The following is a 21,184-nucleotide window of genomic DNA, read 5'->3' as shown; positions in this document are numbered from 1 at the left end:
ATTTAATATACACATGCCGAATCATAAAAATTTCCAGGTTGGTATTTTGGAACCGTGTTTAATTCACTGGGGGAGATGCACCTCCAAATAAACTCTCCTGGCGAGTAGGCGACAAAGTGGTACTCTACATAATGGTGTACAAACAACCTGCTGCAAGATGCCTTCCTGAACCTGCATGTCAAGTACATGTGTTGCCGCTGCGAATGGCGAAATCTGAAGTGTGTGACACAAAGTTGTGCCTCATGGATCACCTAAAAACACTTTGTAGCTTAGGCTGGCTCAATCCTAATCAGCAAAATGTATACTCGTATCTAAGTTCTGCCAACGAACAAATGAATATATATACGGCATAATCGCGTTAACACACCGGTTCTCGTCAGATCACCGAAGTTAAGCAACATTGAGCCTAGTTAGTACCAGATGGGTGACCATTTGGGAATTCTAGGCGCTGTATGTGCTCTCCGCTTATCTCGGTATATTTTTACAGTCATCATGTACATACACTTCACTTGCCACTGGTATTTAACAATGTCGACTCAGGAGAGGTGTGGTTGGAGATTGCACACCTACTGCCACAAAATTAATTTTCATAGGTATCCATAGTCTGTCAAAGACTGAAGGAGCCCCTATATATATATATATATATATATATTACCCACTGGATTGGAAATTTTTAATCCGTTCGTTTTGGATTTTACCATTCTTGGATTTTTACCCTTCACCGGACTATCCATTCATGTGAAATCTTTTGATCATTTTTCTTTTACCTCCTATTCCTCTTACCTCACCCTTTTTTTTTAACCAAGTAAGACCTGTGACTTACTTGTAGTTTCATTAAATACTTTTACATGCAAAATCCGATCCCGCATTTTGCTAATTCCTACCCTCTGATGAGAAGGAGAGTATTTCTTCGAAACTCCGCGGATTAAGGACTATCCATTTATCTTGTGCTTCCTTTTTAAAATTAAATGTTTTCAACTCTTTTTCAAGATGTCTTTTAACATGTTTTATTAATCATTTGTTCATATTATAAGCTCTATTTCCTTTTCGGTTTTATTGAGCTTTTACATCTGGTTGAGATTACTTTACTTGTAAATATTAACTCTTTAATATTTATAATATATTCTAAGTTTACCATTTTGCTTACCTTGGTAAACTTATTGTAATTTATATTTCTTTATAAGCTCCCGTCTGGTTGAGCTTTTTATTCTCTCCAGATATGTTTGCAAAGGAACACATTCCCCTGTCTGCCAAGAATATCCCTATCCCTACCCAACAAGAATATATCCACAAATTTGTTCTAGCTTTGAACACTTTCCTAAAAAATATAAGGTGGAAAGCTTATCGCCATGACTTAAACATTAATAATAAGCTTAAAGCGCCTTTTTCGTCTAATGACATTCTTCACCCAGAAACTTTAACAAATGGACTCCCTATAAACTCCCAAAGAGAACAAAAGAAAATTGAAAGATTGACTACCAAATTTTACGGACTAAAAACCACTGCCCACCCTAAATATAATCCTTACCCTAAGGAGTTCGAAAATTCCATGTTAGACTTAGTCTAAAAAATTAGATTTAAGAAACAAAAACACTACTACAACCCGGTTACCCGAAAAATAAATAATTTTGCCAAGAAAGTCAAAAAGAATAAGCATATATTTGTCCCTGCAGACAAGACTAAAAATTACTATAAACTTGACTATCCTACATATAAAAGACTTATATATAAAGAGCTTAATAAATCTTATAAAATAGTTCCCCGCAACATTTTGGATTCTATTAATTCTGAAGCTAAATCTTTACTGACATCTATGAACATTCATAACTCCACTGAAATACTTTCTCTGGGTACCCCTAGATTCACCCTCAAAGACCATAAACCTAAATTTTATGATAAACCCCCTCCATTAGATTGATCTGCCCATCTAGCTTTGACTTGGGTGCGGTAAGCAAAAACATCTTAGATAGAATTATCCCCTCTATTAAAGAAAAAGTTAGCTTCCCCCTTTGGCAAAATTCGAATTATGTAATTAATTGGTTTGTTTCCCTTAAAAATAAACACCTCCTTAACTTCATAACCTTTGACATCAGCAATTATTATCAATTATTATCAATCAATTTCACCGATCCTCTTAAATAAGGCTCTTATCTTTGCCAAAAGAAATTCTGACTCAACTCATTTGGAAATTGAATTAATTCTCCTAGCCAGAAAATCCCTTATACAATTTAACAATAAGTTTTGGACTAGAAAAGATACCCCCCAATAATTTTGACATCTTAATTGGTGCTTCTGACTCTGCTGAAGTTACAGATTTAGTGGGACTCTTCTTACTGAAAGAACTTAAATACCACTTTAAACATATCCAAGGGGGCCTTTATAGAGATGATGCTCTATTTACAACAACAGCCAGGCCAAGAGAGTACAATAATACAATTAAAAGATAACATAACTTTTTTAATAATTTTGGCCTTTCTATAATTATTGACCCAAATAAAAAAAACTTCAGATTTTCTAGACATTTCACTTAATCTTAATACTGAAACTTACAGCCCCTATCATAAACCCAACCTTACGCTTTTATACGTCCATAAATCTTCTAACCACCCCAATTCAATTATAAAATCTATAGTACCATCCGTCTCTAGAAGAATTTCTATGCTCTCAGCCGATAAAAAAACCTTTAATCAAAATGCTACTGTCTTCAATAATGCCTTAAGAAATTCAGGATACAATGAAAAGATTCAATATAACCATTATGCCCCACCTGTATGCCATCTTAAATCTGTAATCACACACAATATGACTCGCAAGAAACCAGTTCAAATAACAAGATCTGCTGCTATCAATAGCAATGGTCCACTCCACAAATATAATCCGAACCAACATGCAAATCGTAATACTTCTAACCCACCCTGTCGCACTAGGAGAAAGAAAAATATTTGGTTTAATCCTCCATTTAGCGTAAAGAATTCTTCAATATTGTAGAAAACTCTTTCAAATATCCACACAGATATAGTTCAATTTTTAATAAAAACTCAATAAGAATTTCTTATTCTACTAAGCCTAATTTAGCACAAAGAATCTTAGCATCTAATAACAAAAAATTAAATCAGCCCAAAAAATCCCTTTCCCAATCCAACCAAAAAGCAACTGCAACTGTATTAACAAACATCTTTGCCCACTCAATAATGATTGCATCCATAAAGATGTAATATATTCATGCACAATTACAGAGCTCCCATGCAATTCTCCCATAATAGACAATAACATTTTGCCACCAAATTATCCTTCCTCCGACCCGCCCTCTGATATAATTATTAATCCAATAAACGAATCAACTAGCCCCTCTATTTTCAATCATACAACCAGCTATAATAATAATAATAATAATAATAATATTTTTCATAGCAGCTATCCTAACACTGACAACACTAATTATCCCCTCCAAACCAATCTTGTTGTTCTTGTTGTCCTACCCTCTGTTCATCAAAATGAACAAAATTTAAATTCTCTTCCCAGTATAAATCAACAAATTAATATTAATTCTCGACCCCGAGCTATTAATAAAACATATACATATATTGGTGCTACTTCAACTTTAATAGAGAAAAGAATTTCAAACCACACTTCTTCTTTCAATAACCAAAATTCAAATAATAACCAGGGAACTTCTCTAACTACACTGGTTAAAAAGCTTAATTCTGCCAATACCCACTTTTCAATTAAATGGACCATCCTAAAAAAAGTTAAGTCTTATACTCCAGGATCTAATTCTTGTCACCTCTGTGCATCTGAAGCTATAACTATTATAACCTCCCCTCAAAGTAGTAATATAATAAACTCTAAAAACGAACTGATCTCCTATTGCAAACATATGTCCAAGTTTAAATATGGTAAATTTGAAATTACATAGCTATTAAGTTAACCCTTCAAATATATATCTTTTCCCATAATTTTTTTTATTTTTTTATTTTTTTTATTCTTTTTTATCTTACTTTCTAAGCTTTTTATATTTTCAATTTTATTTGTTTTTCTTTATTTCTTTGGCCGGTTTTCCATCTGCTGTCTCCGTTTTATGATATAAGTATACCTATTAATTAAATATATACATCAACCTACTCATTTTTATTCTATGTATTTGTTTACTTATATTTTACTATATGCATTTACATACACATTTATTTGCCTTATTCCGGAGTTTGTAGATAGCGGCCAATCCCTCCCCTTAAATTGTATGTAAGTATGTATGTATGTTTTTGTTTAAGTTGTATATGTTTTTGGATATGTGTATATATGTGTATATATTTATGCATGCGTGTGTGTATGTTTGTATATGTGCGTATGTGTGTGTATGTGTGTGTTATTGTATATGTATACATATATGTATATATATGTATATACGTGTGTGTATGTATGTACATGTATGTGTGCATTTGTGTGTCTGTATGTATATGTGTGTATGTGTGTATGTATGTGTGTGTATGTGTGTATGTATAGTTTTATTTTAACTTTTTAATTTTTTAATTTTCAATTTTTAATTTATTTACTTTCATTTTTTTTTTTTTAATATAATAGACGCTCTATTTCATAAACTTAGCCATTTATTTGTTCTTCTGACTCGTGTTTCTTAATTTAATTCTGGGACTTTCACGTGCATATCTAAGTTGACCTAATTATTAACGCTAACTTTTGCGCTTTTTGTCTGGGTCAGTTTGACCTTGCTTTTAAAATTTAAACTTTCACCGCTTTTCCGTTTTTTTTTTTGTTTTTTTTTTACCTTAATTTACTTGATTCCTCCATCCTTGACAGACGTGTTTTAAATATTCTCTTCAGTGCTTTTTCTTTTAATGATTTGGAATTCATTCCATTTGCGATTTTTTCCAAGAAACTCTGCCTTTTGGATAATTTTGGACCATTTGGAATTTACCCATTGGATTGGAAATTTTTAATCCGTTCGTTTTGGATTTTACCATTCTTGGATTTTTACCCTTCACCGGACTATCCATTCATGTGAAATCTTTTTATCATTTTACTTTTACCTCCTATTCCCCTTACCTCACCCTTTTTTTTTTAACCAAGTAAGATCTGTGACTTACTTGTAGTTTCATTAAATACTTTTACATGCAAATCCGATCCCGCATTTTACTAATTCCTACCCTCTGATGAGAAGGAGAGTATTTCTTTGAAACTCCACGGATTAAGGACTATCCACTTATCTTGTGCTTCCTTTTTAAAATTAAATATGTTTTTAACTCTTTTTCAAGATGTCTTTTAACATGTTTTATTAATCATTTGTTCATATATATATATATATATATATATATATATATATATATATATATATATAATCATCCACATACAGTACTGTTTCGCTGTTTCACAGCTCATCAGTGTGGCTAGACAAGCAACTATCCCAAACCAGGATCAAAACCCGGCCACCCAAATGACAGTTGGAGCTTCTAACCGTTGCGCTATTTAGCAGTGAATTAACAATGTTTTGACATTGTCCAAATACCTAAGCTCAATTTGTTTACATAAAGAGCATCACTTCATACACTAATGGTAATTTGTATATCACTTTATATATATATATATATATATATATATATATATATATATATATATATATATATATATATATATATATATATATGTCCTATTTGAACAAACATCTTTATAGTGAATTTCAAAAAATCCTTATTAAAATGAATTCTGAAGAATGTATATATATATATATATATATATATATATATATATATATATGTCCCCATATATCCAATTTTTCTTCTATCGCTATTATCACCATTATTCTTGCTTCTACATATTTATACTTTATCTCCTATTTCATTTCAACGCGAATGGCCGTATGCCCGCTTTTTTTTTATATATATAATCCTGACCTTTTTCTACTCTTCTGAAGAGTAGCATTAGGCTTTGAAATGCTATCGCCTAAATAGGGTTTTGTTCTTCTTTTATTTATTGATCTGATGATGTAATAAAAGATTTTGCAATAAAGAAAATGAAAACAAAACAAACACACAAAAAAAAAACAACTGGAATGAAATTATTGAAATGAAGTCGAAAAGAGAAAATTTATTTTTTATCTGTTCGTTTTTTTATCAGCGTTTAATGATGTTCAATGAGTCACTAAAATCGTTAGTCAATTTTTTAAAAATAATAATGATAATAAAAATAATAATAATAACAATAATAATAATAATAATAAAAATAATAATAATATAATAATAATAACAATAATAATAAAAATAATAATAATAATAATAATAATAATGATGATGATAATAATAATAATAATAATAATGATAATAATAATGATAATAAAAATAATAATAATAAAATAATAATAATAATAATAATGATAATAATAATAATAATAATAATGATAATAATAATAATAATATATAAAAAAATAAATAAATAATAATAATGATAATAATAATAATAATAATAATAATAATAATAATATTAAAAAATAAATAAATAATAATAAAATAAATAATAATAATAAAATAAAATAATAATAAAATAATAATAATAAATAATAATAATAAATTATTATTATTATTATTATAATAATAATAGTAATAATAATAATAATAATAATAATAATATTTAAAAAAAATAAATAATAATAATAATAATAATATTTAAAAAAAATAAATAATAATAATAATAATAATAATAATATAAAAAATGCATACAAATATTAAAGTTGGTATGGAAAAGGAATGACTTTCTAGAAATGTTTTTTTTCCAAGAAATGAAACAGAATATATTTAGCAGTCAGCCAAATCATATATATGTACATATACAGACATGCTATATATATATATATATATATATATATATATATATATATATATATATATATATATATATATATATAATTTGGAAAAATTTAGTGACCAAACATTTTTTCCCATACGTTTTTTTTTATTTTTGTAAGAGGTGGAGGAAAGGGAATCGTAAAATAAAACAAAAAAGAAAAAGAGGTCATTTTTTTTTCATATATTTTTCCTGGCTGTTTTATTCATCCGTTTCTCATTTATGACATATTCATTTACAGACATTATTAATTGTGTCGTTTTTATTTTTGTATTTTCTTTATTTGGAACATGATTTGAAAATGTTTTAAAATGTCAAAATTAAATCTTATTCCATTGAATATTGAGTTGCTGCTATTTGAAAGTTGTTGAACTCAGCAACTCATGGAGTACTGATCTAATCTTCTGAGCACATATAAAGTTAAGTTTTTTGTCGAATTATTTATTAAAAGCCTACTTTCTCTATTTAAAAAAATTACTGAAACGAACTTCTTAATATACTCAGTCAGGAACATGCAAGCAACTTCATATTGGTTAACTAATTTGCATATTTCTTTGAAAAACGAACTTTCATTACTTAATTATTAATTTTTTATGACTTATTTCATTAAATGGTTGGTTTTGCTCAATTCTATTTATACACATTTTCTATATTGTACATAACTGCCTAGAATTTAAGATCCAAACTTTCTAGCACACGAATTCCAGGTTAATATTTTCCAAAAGTAAAATAACAAATGAAGTTTAAACAAGGTTAATACAAGAGTGCTCAATACCAAAGTGGGGCAGGGTATACTTTTTATTTGTTTGACATAAGCATTAATTTATCATTCAATGAGACGGTAAATTTGTTAATAGAACTTTTCTCGCTGAAAAGGTCTCTTTTCCATAAGCGTTGGAGATGTTTGAATGTGGTAAAAGACGATAATGACGATTTTGCCACCTACGCAGCTGTAGTGAACAAACACTGTGATGACTTTAAGTTGTATGAACTAACAGCAGACAATTTTAAATGTCTTGTGTTTGCGCAAGGGTTAACCTCGGGAAAAGATGCGGAAATCAGGTGCAGAGTCCTTACAAAATTAGAAAATGAACCGAAGTTGACACTTCAAAAATTGACTGAGGATTGTCAAAAAATAGAAATTATAAAAAAAGATGCAAGAAATATTGAAGCAAGCATCGTGAATATAAAAAAAGTAACTAAGAAAAAACCGTCAAAATGGCACACAGACACTAACCACCATCCTGGGCCCAACTCTTTTCCTGATCTACATTAATGATCTTCCAAATCGCATTTTTACATCATTTGTAGACATTTATGTTGATGACACTACCATTTATGGTAGCACATCTAAGAGAGTAAACGACCAAGTTCTCTCCGATTCTCTCTCCTCTGATCTTGAGCACGTGGTATAATAGGGAAAGGAGTGACTAGTTACTTTTAATGCATCTAAAACCAAGCTTCTCTCTTTACATCATCAACATTCTGATCCACATCTGGCATCAATTGAAATGAATGGCTCTCGTCTTCAGGAGGCCTCAAGTTTTGACAAGCTTCTGGGCTTGACCTTTATTCCTGATCTTAAAATGAACTTGTACATCAAATCTGTTGCCAAGGCCACTGGAAAAATGGTGGGACCTTCTATCGATCCAGTAGATACCTCATTGCTGATGCAATTCTCTATCTATATAAGAGCCAGGTATGTCCAAGGATGGAGTACTGTTGCCATATCTGGGCAGGAGCTGCTGGAAAGGACTTGTTCTGCCTTGATAGAGTTCAAAATAGACTTCGTAGCCTCGTAGGAGATGTCCTTTTCTCTTCCCTGCAACCTTTATCTCACAGAAGAGATGTTGCGAGTTTGTCTCTGCTGTATCGTTATTTTCATGGAAAGTGTTCGACTGAGCTCCAATCTATGGTCTCCTCTCGCCAAACTTTCACAAGAAATACTCGTTTAGCTGAAAACACTATTAATAATTCTCCCCACTCTTTATCTGTACCTAAACCTAAACACAGATTCCATGATCAAAGCTTCTTTCTTAGAACTGCACGCCTGTGGAATTGTCTTCCGTTTTCCTGCTTTCCAGCTGACTACAATATGGTTGTCTTCAAGTCTAACATAAACAAGTTCTTGATAAGCCGTTCCACTTGTTAACAAATTTACCGAATTTCCATTTACTAGCGATTACTATATTGTCCAATTTCTGCTGTACACTCTTTAACCCTTATCCTTGAGTGGCCTATGTAAAAAAAAAAACAAAACAAAAAAAAAACCTCAGAAAAACTAAAAGCACTGAGAGCTTGTTTCAGATGTGGTGGAATACATTGGGTAAGGGATTGTCCATTTTTAACAAAAAGATGCCATTTATGCAATAAGATCGGTCATAAAAGTTCACACTGTAGGAAAACTCAGAATAGAAGCCGTGTACATCAAACCAGAACTAAGGACGTCGTAGATGAAAATCTATGAAAATATGTAACGGTTATCATTTTCGGCAAGGCTATTAAATTCCAATTAGACAGTGGATCGGATCTTTCAATAATAAATCTCAAAACGTGGAAAATATTACAAAAGCCGACTATGTTAAAAACTAGCAGAATGGCGACAGCCGTTAATGGTAAAAAAATTCATTTTGAAGGTGAATTAATTACAAACGTCACTTTACGGGTGAAAACAAAAAAACTTTTTTTTTTTTTTTTTTTTTTACACAGTGATCACCACTTATCAAGGCCCGGAAGCCACTCAGGGATAAGGGTTATTGCAAGTACATTACGTTAGTGTGGAGATTTGATGAAGTGTTTACTTAAGGGGGCGGTTCATTAGGAATTTGTTAACATTGGACTTGAAGACATCCAAGTTGTAGTCCGGTGGGAAGCAGGCAGACGGAACTAAGATTGTATGTGCTAAAAGATAGTGAGAACCTGTTCGGTTCTGACAGCATGGAGGAGTTTCGTCTCTGGGATCTTCCTATATCCACATTCTGCAAGAAAATAGATATCTGCTCAGCAGAAACGGAGAAACTTCTAACTTTTTTTAAAAAAGAATTCACAAACGTATTTACTCCTGGACTGGGGAGATGTACAAAAATGGCCACAGATTTTAAGTTGAAACCTGGCACACAACTGGTGTTTAAAAAGAAACGTAATGTCCCGTTCGCTTCCCTGAACAAAATAAATCAGAAACTAGATAGATTAGAAAGCATCGGTATACTGGCTAAAATTGAATATAGTGAGTGGGCTGCTTTGGTAGTTTACGTAAAGAAAAGGTCCGGGGAAATTTGCGTTTGTGCCGACTTCGCGACCAGACTCAACGGGTCCTTAGAAGATTTTCACTATCCATTACTTAGTCCTGAAGAAGTGTTCACGAAATTAAATGGCGGCAAGTTTTTTTCTAAGATCGACCTAAGTGACGCTTACCTACATATTCCGGTAAATGACAAAAACGCAAACCTCGTCTGTATTAACACTGATTGAGGTATACTGTACAGATATGAAAGACTCGCGTTTGGTGTCAAGGTGGCACCCGCAATATTCCAGCAAGTAATGGATATTATGCTGTCCGGCTTGGACACCGCAATCGCATATCTTGATGACATTATCATAGCGAGCAAAAGCAGGGAGGAACATGAAAAACATATCAGACAAGTATTCAGTCGAATACAAGATTATGGATTTAAGATCAAAGCAGATAAATGCGAGTTCTTTTTAGAAACAAATAATCGATAAAGATGGCAGACACCCAGACCCAGATAGGGCGACCGCTATTAAAGAAATGCCGGCACCAGTAAACATAACTCAATTGCAGAGTTTTTTAGGTTTGGCAAATTATTACCAGGGGTTCATCCTAAATATGTACAAATTGCGCGCACCACTTAATAAATTGCTGAAAAAGGATAAGGCTTGGGAGTGGACAGAAGATTGCCAGACATCATTCCAAGAAATAAAAAGAATCCTGACTTCCAAACAATTCCTAGCGCATTTCAACCCGCAGTTGGACATAATAGTAGCTAGCGATGCTAGTCAATATGGCGTCGGGGCATGCATGCTACATCGAATGCCGGATGCTCAAAACAGCCTATTGCTTTCGCATCACGGACTCTCTTGCCAGCGGAAAAGAATTATTCTCAGATCGAGAAAGAGGCCCTAGGAATTATATTTGCAGTTTCAAAATTCCACCGGTTCTTGTATGGAAGACATTTTTTTCTACAAACCGACCATAATCCGTTGATATCCATTTTTGGATCAAAAAAGGACTTCCAACATTCACTGCAAACCGACTATTAAGATTCTGCTGAACTATAATTTTACAATTCAATTTCTCCCTTCAAAACAACTAGCCCATGTATTAATAGTGATGTAAAAACCATGATAAACAATATTATCCGTGAACTGCTTCAGGAAATTAAGTCAGAATCCCTAAATGACAATTTCATTCAAACCACGAAGCAGAAATTAGCACTGGGTGACACCAGTTCAGGCATTTTTTTCTGGTTGTGATGACATACTGTTATATGATGAAAGGGTTGTCATCCCCCAAACCCTTCAAAAAAGAATTCTAAGGGATTTTCACATGGGGCATCCAGGAATAAACAGAATGAAAAGCCTAATGAGAAGTTTTGTTTATTGGCCAGCTATGGACCAAGATATTACCGACATGATGAACAGATACAAAGGCTGTGCTTTGGCTGCAAAAGCACCACCGATAACATATAAACCTTGGCCTAAGGCTGAACAATCATAGTCGAGGATCCACATCGATCATGTGGGACCTGAGGAGGATTTTTACTACCTGATAGTAGTTGACTCTTACTCTAAATGGCCAGAGGTACTAAGATGCAAAAAACAGACCACAGCAATAACGACAAATTTTTATTGGAATTGTTTGCTCGGTTTGGGGCTGTAGACTGTCTGGTTAGCGACAACGCTACACAGTCCACCTTGACAGAGTTCAGAGAATTCTGCAAGACGTATCGAGTCAAGCATATTACAGCACCCCAGTACCATGCCAGAAGCAACGGCCAGGCTGACCCCTTCATCAATACACTTAAAAGGGCATTAAAAAAGACGTCCGGTACACAGACAGAAAAGGCCCTTCAGCAATTTCTGCAGATTTACAGAATCATGAGAAACCCAAACAAACCAGATGCAGGATCCCCAGCAGAAATCATGTTTAGACGGAAAATAAAATCCGTATTTGATAAACTGCTACCCAAACACATAGTACACAACAGAACCTCTACAATGCCAATGAAGCAGAGATATTTTAGACATTTTAGAAATAACGTTTCTTTTTGAGAACAGGGCACGATCTTACGAAGAATTGGCCATGTTACATATATCATTCAGGGCCAGCATAAGAGGCACTTGAACCAAATCAAGAAACGCTTCTACGAGGATCATGAAGAACCACCGCAGGACGGCAGTGAGGCGATTGAAACTGTGTATGAATGTTTTGACATAGACCCTCCAAAAGGGATGTCAGAACCGAGACGCTCCAGCAGAAAGAGGAAGCGCACAGACCCCTTGGTGGTCTGCCCCAAAAGGAAGAAATACTGATTTTCACAATCACGGAAATCAGCTGGGGAGGGGGTGTTGTGGGGTAATCACCCTCCAAATGGACTGTTCTATCCATTATATAAACCATAGACCTTTTGATCCCAGGTGTGGATTAAACACCAGAGCGACCCTCGCCTGCTCGCTGACGTTTACTACTCTTTTCAGTTGTAACCTTTTTACATTGTTGTTCCAGTAATACATTGTTTAAACTCTATTCCGTTGTTCTGTTTTCTTTTTTCAAACGACATAAGGATTTGTCCAAATAGTCTTGAAACAATTATGACTAACGAGGAAATACACTATTTGTTGCTATCAATCTATTCCTTGATGTCTTGATTTTGTTAAAACAATATATGAATGCTCAATTATGAAATATGGTAATTTTGTAGCTTATAATTTAAGTCATCTCATTTTGACTTAAAACTTATTAGTATATGACCGATTACCGAATTTTCAATTATATAAACCCAGTAAAATTTGGAATAATATAAATAAGACTATATATATATATATATATATATATATATATATATATATATATATATATATATATATATATATATGTATATATATATATGTATATATATATATATATATATATGGTAGAAATGGTAATTAATAAAAACTGAAGAAAGTGCTCAATACTGTTGTAGAGCAAATATGCGTTTTATTTTTTAGATAAAAAATAAAATGCATATACATATATATACATGTGTATATATATGTATATATATATATATGTACATATATATACATGTATATATATATATATATATACATGTATATATATTTTTTTTACATAGGCGTCACCACTTATCAAGGCCGATAGGCCACTCAAGGATAAGGGTTAAAGAGTGTAGAGTAGTCAAAAGGACAATATAGTAATCGATAGTGATGGAAGTTTGGTAAATTTGTTAACTTAAGTGGAACGGCTCATCAGAAACTTGTTCACGTTGGACTTGAAGACAACCATATTATAGATAGCTGGAAAGCAGGAAAACGGAAGACAATTCCACAGGCGTGCAGTTCTAAGAAAGAAGCTTTGATCATGGAATCTATGTTTAGGTTTAGGTACAGATGAAGAGTGGGGAAAATTATTGATAATGTTTTCAGCTAGTATATACATATATATATACATATATATATATATATATATATATATATATATATATATATATATTTCAGCTAGTATATATATATATACATGTATATATGTACATAGTATATATATATATATATATATATATATATATATATATATATATATATTTCAGCTAGTATATATATATATATATATATATATATATATTTCAGCTAGTATATATATATATATATATATATATATATATATATATATTTCAGCTAGTATATATATATATATATATATATATATATATTTCAGCTAGTATATATATATATATATATATATATATATATATATATATATATATATATATTTCAGCTAGTATATATATATATATATATATATATATATTTCAGCTAGTATATATATATATATATATATATATATTTCAGCTAGTATATATATATATATATATATATATATATATATATATATATATATATATTTCAGCTAGTATATATATATATATATATATATATATATATATATGACTGTTTTTCATTTACTTTTATTGTACACTTTTAAATGCATTCATTATTTTATCATTTATTTATTTTATTTTTTTTAAGACTGTTCAATTTATTATGCATTAAATGTCAACTAATAACTCCAAGAAATGCCAACTCCCTCATGTACATGCCCAGTGAATGCTCAACTCACAAATTTATAAATATGTGTAGGCGTTCTCTCAAGCGTGTGCGCACACACACACACACACTAACACACACACACACACACGCACACACACACAATAAATTTATGCCCTCACTGAAAGATTTGGCCGATAAAGTTAAGAACGGATCAGTTTAAGGCATTATGGAGTTTATTTATTGTCAGTTTTACTTAATCTTCCCACTACATACATATGATACATACCTATGTATATTTGAAGAGTGCACACATTTTTTTTCTTTCTTCTTCCTTGAGATGAGGTATCTCGACAATTTGAGGGCTTTACACCAAACTACCATCCTGGTGTGACACATTATGTTGGTAAATAAATATTGAAACATTGAAAATTATTGTCAATATTGTCAATATTGTCATTATTCCTTTTACTTCTTTGTTTCCTATCCAACAGTGTTCTTGTACAAGACTACATTGTCATAGTGTCCTAACACAACTTGTTTAATATGCATATTTGTTATGATGTACATATAGGATCATTGATACCTTGACTATTCTTTGTCACAAGTGCTGTTGCTACCTTATACCTAAACACATATTGTTGCTGCTATATTATGTTTAAACATATACTATTGCTATTATCCTATGCCTAAATACATACTGTTGCTATTATCTCATGCCTAAACACATGCTGTTGTTGCTGTCTCATGCCTAAACACATGCTGTTGTTGCTGTCTCATGCCTAAACACATGCTGTTGTTACTGTCTCATGCCTAAACACATGCTGTTGTTGCTGTCTCATGCCTAAACACATGCTGTTATTGCTATCTCATGCCTAAACACATGCTGGTCTTGCTATCTCATGCCTAAACACATGCTGTTGTTGCTGTCTCATGCCTAAACACATGCTGTTGTTTTTGTCTCATGCCTAAACGCATGCTGTTGCTGCTATTTTATTCTTAAACACATACTGGTGCTATCTTATACCTAAACACACTCAGTTTAATAAATTCTTAAGAACAAATGGTTCTTTTGTTTCTTTTCCAAGTCTTTTTACTTATCTCGTTATGAGGGCATGATTACACAAAAGATCAGTTTTTAATTGGGAGAATATCTATCTCCCTAAAAGAGGGTACTCTTGATTTGGACAAAGACAAAATAATGCCAAATAATGCCAAATAATGCCAAATAATGCCAAATAATACAAAATAATGCCAAATAATGCCTTGGTCTGGATGAATATCCTCATCTTGATTGTTTTTATCATGTAAACTAAAAAAAGATTAAAAAAAAAAACAGTGGTGCTCATATAATATCAATGTATATCTTTTATTATCTTTTCAGTTTATTATTTTATTTTTTTTCTTAATCCAGTGTGATAAACCTTACGCAAGTTGAAGCACCTTCCCCCGATGGAGGAAGCGTCTACGGAGTGTCAAATTCACAAGCAGGCCACAGTCGCATGCATATTTTCATTAGGGGAAATGTCAATGTGATGCTTTTTGCAGTTCTTGCAGGGAGGTCTCAACGTCTTCCTATATACAGCGCCTAGTATTCCCAAATTGTCACCCATCTGGTATTGATCAGCCTCAACGTTGCTTAACTTCGGTGATCTAAGGAAAATCTATGTGTTAATGTGATTATTTAGTCATTAGCTTCTACTAATTTGTATTGAAAAAATATTTGTAAAATTTGGTGGGGGAAAAAAGTGCTAATATTTAATTGCATAAGAAAGTAATTGCATAAGAAAGTAATTGCAATGAATATATTCATGTATTGCTTCAGTGGCAAAAAAAAAAAAGCTTTAAAAAAAAAAAAATGTACCCGGTAAAAAAAAAAAAAAAAAAAATACTTTAGACTCATGTAAAATTCATCTACTGATTTTGACTTTGTAAAAACTACTTATGTGTACTCCGACTATCCCTCTTTTTATTCAACCAATCAAATGTTTCTATTTGCATGCAAAAAGACAAGCTCCTATAGACGGCATAACTTTTAATGGTATATAGATAGATTATAAGCATTGTAAATAAATGTTTTGGCTTAATCATAAAATCATACTTGAGCAGCAAAGTTTTACTCATTATAAACTTAAAAAAAAAAGAATTTAAAAAAAATTTACAAAGAAACAAAAATACAAGTATCTATTCTGCTTAATATCTCAATAATTGATCAAAAATTATTTACAGTGAAATGATTTTCGGTAGTGTTTAAGTGCTCCCAAACAACCTATTTCTATTTTATTATATTATTGAGAACCAAATAAAATAATAATAAAAAAATAACATTGAGTATTAAGACAAAATAGGACAATCGTACAAAGAAAGCTAAAAGGGTGAGAACAGTAAATTTTACTTGACAAAACATCATTACCGAGGAAAAGAAACTAAAAAGAAAGATGGGTGTAAATTAATGTGCAGGGGAGACAACTCAAAATCAATCCGTAAGGGAGGTAACAAGGCAGATAACTGTAAAACAAACGAAATGGTAGATAACTGTAAATATACCAAAAAAGGGATTCCAAATAAACGAAGGGAGATAATTTCAGATCTTACTATGCATTTTTTTTTTCTTTTAAGTAAAAGAACTTCTTCTTTTACTTAAGGGAGTAAAAAAGGTTTATCCATCCATGTGCATGCATACTCTGGAGAACTTTACCACATGCTTGAGAACAAAACTTTCCTTAGCGTTTTTTATTTATTTTTTTTTTTTTTGTTGCGATTTGCTAAAGAGGGATGAGAGTTCTCTGCTTTTTAGCAGAAATCCATTTTTTTTTTGTTTTAATCCAACACGAGTGTATTTCCACTATCTGGCTGCATTTTATTTCTCTTGCTCCTTCCTCTCATTTTGACCTTCTTTTTCTTTTCCTACTTATTTTTTCTATTCATCTTCCTGTCTTGACTTCCTTTTCCCCTCTCATGACAGTTCTCTGTTCTGAAATTTTAAATAAGCTGCGAAGGCTAAAACTTCAAACCATACATGATGAAGGTAGAGGAAGTTGGGGAAGTTGATCACTTTTCTTTCATTAAAGAATGACTTCCTGTCTCTTTCCCCTATGCACTGTGTACCTTTCTCTTGAGTTGGTTTTACTCATTTTTTTGTTTGTGCTGTTATCTCAATTCTCTCTCCACACACACACACACACACACACACACACACACACACACACACACACACACACACAGAGGCGTTCATGCACACACATATGCGTGCACACATACACATGCACATATAAACATGTACAAGCACATACACATATACACACATGCAAGCATATATGTACACACATGCACACACAGATATACAAACATACAAATACATATGCACACACATGTGCGCATGCACACACATATGTGTGCACACATACACACATACAAGCACACACACATTTACACACATATCAGCACATGCACATCTACACACACACACGTGCGCGCGTGCAGGGGAACTGTGGCCTTGCAAGTTGGGAAATTTTTCCCGATTTCAACTTCTTTTAGCCATTGGCTATTCACATTCCTAAATTATATGCAGATATTCAAAACTAAAAGAAAATATTGTGTTTCCGTCTTATTAAGCAAAAGTAGGGGTTACCTCCCTTACTGAATGATCTCTATATTCCTTTTTTTATTTTTTTAATCCCAAACAAGGCATATTGTAAGGGACTATTATTTAGGATTGCGTCGTACAGGGGACTGTGGGAAGTTTAGCAGCAAGACGTTCGTTCACATGAAATTTAAACTTCTGCAGGTTAGTACAGTCAGAGAAGCAGGAAACTGGGAGAGAATTCCAAAATCTAGCAGTTCAAGAAAGGAAATTATTAGAGTAGAAAGCTTTTCAGGCATCTAGAGACCTCAACAGTGAAGGGGTAGGATTTTGCTGCTTTTCAGGTTAGTCAGATATGTATTGAGGAAGGTGTACAAGTGTTATGAGTTCATCAGAACACATTCCACCAAAGTACTTGTATAGCAGGCACAAGAATGCAACATTGTGATGATGAGACAGAGGTTGAAGCTTGGCCAATAGTGTGGGACCTATTAAACTTGAAACTCTTGTTTTGGACCTTGTCTAATAGTGAGAGACTAGTGGTAGATGCACTGGCCTAGATGTATAGGCTTATTGTATCCTTTTTTTTTTTTTTTTTTTTACACAGTGATCACCACTTATCAAGGCCTGGAAGCCACTCAGGGATAAGGGTTATTGCAAGTACATTACGTTAGTGTGGACATTTGATGAAGTGTTTACTTAAGGGGACGGTTCATTAGGAATTTGTTAACATTGGACTTGAAGACATCCAAGTTGTAGTCCGGTGGGAAGCAGGCAGACGGAACAGAGTTCCACAGGCGTGCAGTTCTAAGAAAGAAGCTTTGTTCATGGAATCCGTGTTTTGATTTAGGCACAGATATAGAGTGGGGGAAATTTTTCACAGTGGATTCAACTAGACGGGTGTTTTTCGTGAAAGATTGGCGAGGGGGGACCAGAGATTGGAGTTCAGACGAGCACCTGCCATGGAAATAACGATAAAACAAGGATAGGCTTGCAACGTCTCTTCTGTGGGAGAGAGGTTGCAGGGTAGAGAAAAGGGCATCCCCCACTAAGCCATGAAGTCTATTTTGTACTCTGTCAAGGCAGGATAGGCTGTTTTTAGCAGCTCCTGCCCAGATATGGCAACAGTATTCCATCCTTGGACGTACTTGGCTTTTATATAGATAGAAGATATCCTTGTAAAGGGATGGAATGTGAGTAATTTTCTAGCATGGTAAAAGGAGCCCACTGTCTTTACAGCAGCCTTGGCAATGTCCTCAATGTATTTGGTTTAATTTATGTTGCCTGTGTATGTTAAGACGAGAATTTGAAGAAGGTATGTGAACAGGGGAAGTAACTCCAAATAGCCAATCGAGGCCATGGCAATCAGTAGTTCAGAAGGCATTTTTGTACTTGCAGCATTGTATTGTTTTGTTCGTGCTTCACACAGAATATAAAACTTGCTGAAACTTACTGGTAAATGAAGCTTGGCCGATATTCTTCAGTGATTTATTTATTCACTAAAACATGATTTTGTGTAAAAATGAGTTATTTTGTGACACTTAAACCATATTGAAATCCATTTCACTGTAAATAATTCTTTGCAAAAAATACTATTACTATATTATGTGGAAGAAATATCGGCACTTATTTAGAATTTCACTTGATTAAAAAAAAAAACAGAAAATTTTTTATGATGCATGTACTCATCACGGAATGAAGATGTCATATTCCAGAAATTACGTAAATATATCAAATATTTATTTTTTAAAACCAGGATCAAATTTTATGATTTTTAGCGATCAAATAAAATCTCTGTAGTTGAATTGTATTATCGCCCTTGAATTTGGGCAAAATTTTAAATAATATGGCCGCTTCTGACCTCTTCCTTGCTTTCTCATAAAATTTGATTTTCTTAATTTAAAAAAAAAAATACTTGATTAATTTATGTGATTTTTGGGATATGTTATCTTCGTTCTATGACAAGTATTTACACAATAAAGATTTTTTCTGTATTTTTTTTTTTTTTAGCTAAATGTAATTCTAAATTAGCACCGAAATATTTATAATCAGCAGTCAAAATCGTGTAGCAAATTACAATGCCCATTGGGTAAATTTTTACTTGGTTTCCACCTTAACATTTTCCTTTAAAATTACAACTTTTAAAGGTTTTCGGGTATGCTGAAAACGAATATCGCATATAAATTTTCCGCAAATTAGTAGTCTTCCAGATATCAAGTAATGTAATTCTTTCTGTTATAAGTGGTGGTCATTGTTGTACGTGCAAGCACACATATTTCTGGCCATATTTGATTAACTGACATTTTGCACCTAACTGAATAGTCTCAAATGACAACACCATATTGGATGTGTTTTGAATGCATTTATTTTATATACGGCATAATCGTGTTGACACACCGGTTCATGTCAGATCACCAAAGTTAAGCAACGTTGAGCATGGTTGGTACCAGACGGGTGACCATTTGGGAATTCTAGGCGCTTATCTCGGCATTTGTTTCCAGTTGTCCTGTACATACACTTCACTTACCACTGGTATTTAACAATTGTCGACTCAGGAGAGGTGTGGTTGGAGATTGCGCACCTTCTGCCACAAAAATTTCACGCTTAGGCACCCCTTTGTGGGTATCCATAGTCTGCCAAAGGCTGAAGGAGCCCTATTTTTGTTTTATATGTATTTTGCGTTATTTCTTTTTTGGGGTGCAGCATCATTATTATGTGTCAGTTTTGGCAGATTATCATTTGAAAATGAAATGTAAAATGTTATACTTTGTCACTAATGTCAAAATAAAAATAAAAATTTAATAAAAAAAAAAGATTTGTGCAATTACGCATCAGCACACTGGAATACTTGGCAAATTTAAAAAATAAATATTAATTAAAAAATTTTTTTAAAGAGGTTCATTTTACTACATGAATCATCACTTAGTTTTTTTGTTTTTTTTTACACATAGCTTAGCATAGAATGAGTAACGTTTTTTTTTATATATTTCTATAGTTGGCAGCCATTTTGGAAATGAAAATATGGTTTCTCATTTGGTTCTAAGCTACATGGTCAAAAGCTGAGAAATCATTTTATGACAAATATGCATATAGAAAACTAATATGTAACAAATAGTGAACCCCAAATGTAGAGTGTAACATTTTAAAATTCCCATATATTTTCAGGTTATTGATGTGTGATCGGTCAAAACTTATAAAAAAAAAAAAAAATTTCTTATTGACAGGAAGCAAACGGAAAAAATTTATTGAGTGGAAAGTATTATTAATAAAGGTTATTGTAGCAAAATAAGGGTCTCAAGCTTGCGTAGTCCTAAACTATAGTTTGTTTAAAAACCATGATCACAGGGGTCTCTTTATGATCACTGGAGTGTTTTTTTCAACAATGGCAACTGACTTTTTTTTTTGCCGACAATGGCCGCTTAGCAATGATCTCCCTGTTTACACATATTTGTACACACAACACGCGCA

The 21,184-nt window shown here is 32.5% G+C and overlaps 1 long non-coding RNA gene and 1 pseudogene across 1 annotated transcript; both read left to right on the top strand.

Annotated features, from left to right (window-relative positions):
- The first annotated feature begins 340 nt into the window (after positions 1-340).
- LOC145249090 (5S ribosomal RNA) lies at positions 341-457 on the top strand (annotated as a pseudogene).
- A 13,640-nt stretch (positions 458-14,097) lies between these two features.
- Positions 14,098-19,002, top strand: LOC145248860 (uncharacterized). Its single transcript, XR_013863419.1, has 3 exons — positions 14,098-17,602; positions 18,082-18,291; positions 18,887-19,002. It is a non-coding gene; the product is annotated as an uncharacterized LOC145248860 (long non-coding RNA).
- Positions 19,003-21,184: the final 2,182 nt, after the last annotated feature.

The sequence above is a fragment of the Euprymna scolopes genome, chromosome 27, assembly GCF_053919585.1.
Source record: "Euprymna scolopes isolate OS-2025 chromosome 27, ASM5391958v1, whole genome shotgun sequence".
NCBI lineage: Eukaryota > Metazoa > Mollusca > Cephalopoda > Sepiida > Sepiolidae > Euprymna > Euprymna scolopes.
The sequence above is the reverse complement of the archived record's forward strand: the minus strand, read 5'-3'. Positions and strand labels throughout refer to the sequence as shown.